The following is a 6,448-nucleotide window of genomic DNA, read 5'->3' as shown; positions in this document are numbered from 1 at the left end:
ACGCTTCGGCCCGAGACCTCGCCCTCCGCCCAGAGCCCTCGGCCCTTGGGGCTCGGCCCCGCGGAGCCAGGGACGGGAAAGGCCCCAAGTAGAGAGAGAAAAGAGCCCAGAAGCTGCAGGAGCGCAGGTGGAGGCGGGAGGTGGCGAGGGGCGCATGGCTGTTCATGCAGCCCTTGGATTCGGGCGGCTGCCCAGGACCCCCGAGACAGCCTGCCAGGGAACGAGCAGGGCCCGCGGGTGTCTAGGGGCACCCTGGCTTGAGGGCGGAAAAAAAAAGGGGCGGCAAAAGCCTACAGCACCCGGTATTCCCAGGCGGTCTCCCATCCAAGTACTGACCAGGCCCGACCCTGCTTAGCTTCCGAGATCAGACGAGATCGGGCGCGTTCAGGGTGGTGTGGCCGTAGACGAGAGAGCTGGGCGCCTGCCGCCCCAAGAGCTCGAGCCAGGCTTCCAGGGCGCCGGAGATGCCCGCGCCTGCAGCGCACCTACTAGAGGGGAGTTGGGGGGGTTCCGCCAGCGAGGCGGAGGCGAGCAAGAGCCAGCAGCACTAAGGCACCGCGGGCCTTGGCCGGTTCGCGGCAGTGCCGAGGTCTGGGTGGGCGCTCTCGCATCTCAGGACTGCCCAGGCCCCGGGCCGCTCGCCTCCCCAGTCTTGGCCGCTGGGCAGGACCCCGACCCGGGCGTGGTACGCCATCCTCTCGGTCACCTGCGCATCTAGGCAGGTGGGGCCCTGCCCAGTCCCAGCCCGGCCATAACCCAGACCCACCCCTCCCCTGCGCTTCCGGCCGTGGCCGAGCCCGACCTGCCCCAAACCACACGGAGCCACCGGCGACACCACCAAGAAACGCTTCGGCACGAGACCTCGCCCTCCGCCCAGAACCCTCGGCCCTTGGGACTCCGCCCCGAGGAGCCTGGGAAGGGAAAGGCCCCAAGCAGAGAGATAAAAGAGCCCAGGGCTGGCTGCAGGAGAGCCGGTGGAGGCGGGCGGTGGCGAGGGCCGCCTGACCGTTCGTGCAGCCCTTGGGCTCGGGTGGCAGCCCGGGACCCCCGAGACAGAGTGAGCGAGCGAGCAGAGCTCGCGGGCGTCCAGGGGCACCGTGGCTGGAGGGCGGCAAAAGGAGGGGGAGGCAAAAGCCTACAGCACCCGGTATTCCCAGGCGGTCTCCCATCCAAGTACTGACCAGGCCCGACCCTGCTTAGCTTCCGAGATCAGACGAGATCGGGCGCGTTCAGGGTGGTATGGCCGTAGACGAGAGAGGATGTCGCCTGCCGCCCCAAGAGCTCGAGCTTGGCCTCCGGGTCGCGGGAGACGCCCGCGCCTGCAGCGCAACTCCTGCTGGGGGAAGGAGGTGGCCGGGGTTACGCCGGCAAGGCGGCGGCGAGCGAGCGCCAGCCGAGCTAAGGCCCCGCGCGCCTTGGCCGGTTCCCGGCCGCGCCAGAGGTCTGGGTGGGCGCTCTCGCATCCCTGACTGCCCAAGCCTCGGGCCGCCCGCCTCCCCAGTCTTGGCCGCTGAGCAGGACCTCACCCAGGCGTGGCCTGCCATCCTCTCGGCCACCTGCGCACCTAGGCACCTGCGGCCCGGCTAAGTCCGAGATCCGGCCCTGACACTGACCTACCCTTCCCCTGCGCTTCCCGCCGTGGCCGAGCCCGACCTGCCCAAGACCACACTGAGCCACCGGGACACCACCAGGCAACGCTTGGGCCCGAGACCTCGCCCTCCGCCCAGCGCCCTCTGCCCTTGGGGCTCGGCCCTGCGGTGCCCAGGAAGGCAGGGCCCGGAACATTCAGAGGAAACAGCCCACAGCTCTCTGCAGGAGAGCAGGTGAGGGCGGTCAAGGGCGCGGGGCGCGCAGCCGTGGGGTCAGCCCTGGGCTCAGGCGTTTGCCCAGGACCCCGGAGACAGCGTGCGAGCCAGCGAACGAGCAGGGCCCGCGGGCGTCCAGGGGCACCCTGGCTTGAGGGTGGAAAAAGGAGGGGGCGACAAAAGCCTACAGCACCCGGTATTCCCAGGTGGTCTCCCATCCAAGTACTGACCAGGCCCGACCCTGCTTAGCTTCCGAGATCAGACGAGATCGGGCGCGTTCAGGGTGGTATGGCCGTAGACGGGAGAAGTTGTCGCCTGGCGCCTCAAGAGCTCGAGCCTGACCTCCCGGTTGCCAGAGACGTCCGCGCCTGCACCGCACCTCCTCGGAGATTTGCAGGGGTTCCGCGGGTGAGGCGGCGGCGAGCGAGCGCCAGCCGAGCTAAGACACCGCGGGCCTTGGCCGGTTCCCAGTCTTACGGAGGTCTGGGTGGGCGCTCTCGCATCCTGCGACTGCCCAGGCCCCAGGCAGCCCTTCTCCCCAGTCTTGGCCGCTCGGCAGGACGCCGGCCCGGGCGTGGCCCGCCATCCTCTCGGCCACCTGCGCTCCTAGGCACCTGCGGCCGGCTAAGTCTGGGCTCCGGCCCTGACCCAGACGCACTTCTCACCTGCGCTCCCGCCCCCCAGCCGTGCCCGACCTGCCCACGCACACAGAGCCCCCGGCAACACCCCGAGACATCGCTTCGGACGGACGCAGCCCTCGCCCTGTACCGGGACCAGGGACCCGCCCAGTCCGCTGCCCCTCGACTTCACATCGACTCTCTCCATCAAGAGAGACAGAGGGACAAAGAAACCAGAGACAGAGCGAGTGACAGCGAGGGAAGGAGAAAAGAGGACACAGGTCCCCAGGGCAGGAGTCCCAATGAGAGCCACGAAGGAGGGGACCGGGACGGGGTCGCCGGGGAAGGGGAGGGCCGCGGGAACTGGCTGAGGTCAGACACAGAGAGACAGAGAGGAGGAAAGTGACCGAGACGGAGAGAGAGACGAGACAGGAGAGGCCGTGCCTGCCCACGGAGAGCGGGACGGGACACGCAGACGAGTGCACCGACGCACAGAGCCGGACCCCGACTGTGACCCCGAGAGCCTGCGGCCGCCCTGAAGAGGCCGCTTCCACAGCAGAGGGTGGTCGTGCCGGGGCTGGGCTCGGGCGGGGAGGCGGTTCGTGGCCTGTGCCCCGTGCCCCGGGACAGGCCGGGACTCAGGGAGACTCGTTGTGCTCAAGTCCTGCCGGGGGTCGCGCCACAGAAAGGAAAGACGTTCGGGCTCCCTGGAGTATGTGTGTTGTGTGTGCGTGTGTGGCCGTTCGCTGCGGCCTGTCGCGGGCGAGAGGGGCTCTAGCCGCGCACGCGCGCGCGCTCTCGTGCGTCTCAGCCTCTCTGACGCGGCTGGTCGGTCCCGCTTCCCGTCCGGCTGTGCGGGACGGCCTGGCGCCTGGTCCGAGGGCCCCTGGCTGTCCCATGAGAAGGGCGGGGAGAAGCCTGCGGGCCGAGACTCGAGGCTTCGGGCGGAGCGGGGCTGGTCAGGGCACGGACGGGCGAGTGGTGCTGGCCGGTCCCGCGTCCCGGGGGTGCGAGCGAACTCCCAGCGTGTGTCAGAGACGGCGGTGCTTGGGGCTCGACCTCGCGAAGCCCAGGAAGGGAACGGCCCGGAGCGGAGAGAGGAAACAGCCCAGGGCTGGCTGCAGGAGCGCTTGGGCTCGGGCGGCTGCCCGGGACCCCCGAGACAGCGAGGGAGCAGCGCCCGGGGGCGTCCGGGGTCACCCTGGCTGGAGGCCGGAAAAAAAAAGGGGGCGGCAAAAAGCCTACAGCACCCGGTATTCCCAGGCGGTCTCCCATCCAAGTACTGACCAGGCCCGACCCTGCTTAGCTTCCGAGATCAGACGAGATCGGGCGCGTTCAGGGTGGTGTGGCCGTAGACGGGAGAAGATGTCGCTTGCCGCCCCAAGAGCTGGAGCCTGGCCTCCGGGGCGCGGGAGACGCCCGCGCCTGCAGCGCACCTACTGGAGGGGGGTGGTTGGGGAGTTCTGCCAGCGAGGCAGCGGCGAGCGAGCGCCAGCTGCGCTAAGGCACCGCGGGCCTTGGCCGGTTCGAAGCAGTGCCGAAGGTCTGGGTGGGCGCTCTCGCATCCTGGGACTGCCCAGGCCCCGGGCCGCTCGCCTTCCCAGTCTTGGCCGCTGGGCAGGACCCCGACCCGGGCATGGCGCGCCATCCTCTCGGCCAACTGGGCACCTAGGCAGGTGGGGCCCTGCCCAGTGCCGGCCCAGCCCTGACCCTGACCCACCCTACCCCTGTGCTTCCCGACGGGAGCCACCGGCGACACCACCAGGCAACGCTTCGGCCCGAGACCTCGCCCTCTGCCCGGAGCCCTCTGCCCTTGGGGCTCGGCCCCGCGGTGCCCAGGAAGGCAGAGCCCAGAACATTCAGAGGAAACAGCCACGGCTCTCCGCATGAGAGCAGATGAGGGCGGTCAAGGGCGCGGGTCGCGCGGCTATGCGGGCAGCCCTTGGCTCGGACGTTTGCCCAGGACCCCCGAGACAGCGTGCGAGCCAGTGAACGAGCAGGTCCCGCGGGCGTCCAGGGGCACCGTGGCTTGAGGGCGGAAAAAGGAGGGAGCGGCAAAAGCCTACAGCACCCGGTATTCCCAGGCGGTCTCCCATCCAAGTACTGACCAGGCCCGACCCTGCTTAGCTTCCGAGATCAGACGAGATCGGGCGCGTTCAGGGTGGTGTGGCCGTAGACGGGAGAAGCTGTCGCTTGCCGCCCCAAGAGCTGGAGCCTGGCCTCCAGGGCGCCGGAGACTCTCGCGCCTGCAGTGCATCTCCTGGGGGAGTTTCGGGCGGGGGCGGAGAGGGTTCCGCCGACGAAGTTGAAGCCAGCGGGCGCCAGCGATGCTAAGGCATCGCGGGTCTTGGCCGGTTCGCGGTCATGCCAGAGGTCTGGGTGGGCCCTCTCGCATCCTGGGACTGCCCAGGCCCCGGGCCACCCAACCGCCTCCCCAGTCTTGGCCGCTCGGCACGAGCCCGGCCTGGTCGTGGCCCGCCATCCTCTCGGCCACCTGGGCACCTAGGCAGGTGCGGCCCGGCCCGGCCCTGACCCAGACCCACGCCCCTGCTGCACTCCCGGCAGTCGCCGAGCCCGGCCTGCCCAAAACCACGCGGACACAACGGTGACACCAAAAGGCAACTCTCTTCGGCCCGGCGCCTCCACCCAGAGCCCTTGGCCCTTGGCGCTCGACCCCGCGGAGCCCAGGAAGGGAAGGGCCCTGAGCATTCAGAGGAAACAGCTCATGGCTGGCTGCAGGAGAGCAGGTGAGGCCGGGCGAGGGCGAGGGGCGCGCGGCCGAGCGGGCAGCCCTTGGGCTCCAGCAAAAGCCTGCTGCACCCGGTATTCACAAGCTGTCTCCGATCCAAGTACTAACCAGCCGAGATCAGACGAGATCCAGCGCATTCACGTTGGCATGGCGATTGAGGTTGTTGCTTGCGGCCCCAAGATCTCGAGCCAGGCCTCCTGGGCGCGGGAGACGCCGGCGCCTGCAGCGCACATATTAGGGGGGTAGGTTGAGGGGATTGCGCCAGCGAGGCGGCGGCCAGCGAGCGCCAGCCGCTCTAAGGCACCGAGGGCCTTGGCGGGTTCCCGGCCGTGCTGGAAGTATGGGTGGGCGCTCTCGCAACCCAGGCCTCCCCAGTCTTGGCCGCTGGGCAGGAGCCCGGCCCGGGCGTGGCCTGCCATCGTCTCGGCCACCTGCATACCTAGGCACCTGCGGCCCGGCTCCGGCCCTGACCCAGACGCACTCCTTCCCTGCCCTCCCCACTGAGCCACACCCTACCTGCCCAAACACACACGAAGACCCTGGTCGCACCCCGAGGCATCGTTTCTGACGGGCGCAGCCCTCGCCCTCCACCGGGACCAAGGACCCGCCCAGTCCACTGCCCCTTGCCTACACATCGACTCCGCATCAAGAGACATACAGAGAGGGAGAGCTGAGAGACAGAGGGAAAGACGGAGCGAGTGACCGGGAGGGAAGGAGAAAGGAGGACACAGGTCGCCAGGGCGGGAGGCCCAGTGAGAGCCACGAAGGAGGGGACGGGGTCGCCGGAGAAGGGGAGGGCGGCGGGAGCTACCTGGGGTCAGACACACAGAGAGACGGTGAGGATGAAAGGTACAGAGACGGAGAGACGAGAGAAGAGATCCCGCGCGCGAGAGCGCGAGAGCCCGTACCCGCCCACACAGAGAACAGGACAGGACACGCAGACGAGTGCACCGATGCACAGAGCCAGACCCCGACTTTGACCCCGAGAGCCTGCGGCCGCCCTGAAGAGACCACTTCCACAGCAGAGGGTGGTCGTGCCGGGGCTGGGCTCGGGCAGGGAGGCGGTTCTGCCTGGTGCCCAGTGCCTCGTGCCCCGGGGCAGGCTGGGGGCTCCGGGAGTCTCGTTCTGTTCAGAGTCCTGCGGGGGGTCCCGCCGCGGGAAGGAAAGACGCACGGGCTCCCTGGCGTATATGTGTGTGTGTGTGTGGCCGCTGGCTGCGGGCCTGCCCCAAGAGGGATCTTGCCGGGCGTGCACGCGCGATCTCATGCGTCTCAGC

The 6,448-nt window shown here is 69.4% G+C and overlaps 5 non-coding genes across 5 annotated transcripts; all 5 read right to left on the bottom strand.

Annotated features, from left to right (window-relative positions):
* Positions 1-287: 287 nt before the first annotated feature.
* On the bottom strand, positions 288-406 carry LOC120586330 (5S ribosomal RNA). Its single transcript, XR_005648694.1, has one exon. It is a non-coding gene; the product is annotated as a 5S ribosomal RNA (ribosomal RNA).
* A 726-nt stretch (positions 407-1,132) lies between these two features.
* LOC120586436 (5S ribosomal RNA) lies at positions 1,133-1,251 on the bottom strand. Its single transcript, XR_005648704.1, has one exon. It is a non-coding gene; the product is annotated as a 5S ribosomal RNA (ribosomal RNA).
* Positions 1,252-1,986: 735 nt separating this feature from the next.
* Positions 1,987-2,105, bottom strand: LOC120586323 (5S ribosomal RNA). Its single transcript, XR_005648693.1, has one exon. It is a non-coding gene; the product is annotated as a 5S ribosomal RNA (ribosomal RNA).
* Positions 2,106-3,660: 1,555 nt separating this feature from the next.
* On the bottom strand, positions 3,661-3,779 carry LOC120586516 (5S ribosomal RNA). Its single transcript, XR_005648729.1, has one exon. It is a non-coding gene; the product is annotated as a 5S ribosomal RNA (ribosomal RNA).
* Positions 3,780-4,481: 702 nt separating this feature from the next.
* On the bottom strand, positions 4,482-4,600 carry LOC120586505 (5S ribosomal RNA). The gene has a single exon (XR_005648728.1). It is a non-coding gene; the product is annotated as a 5S ribosomal RNA (ribosomal RNA).
* Between the last annotated feature and the right edge of the window lie 1,848 nt (positions 4,601-6,448).

This window comes from Pteropus medius, unplaced genomic scaffold (assembly GCF_902729225.1).
Source record: "Pteropus medius unplaced genomic scaffold, Ma_sr-lr_union100, whole genome shotgun sequence".
NCBI lineage: Eukaryota > Metazoa > Chordata > Mammalia > Chiroptera > Pteropodidae > Pteropus > Pteropus medius.
This window is presented reverse-complemented; position numbering and strand designations above follow the sequence as displayed.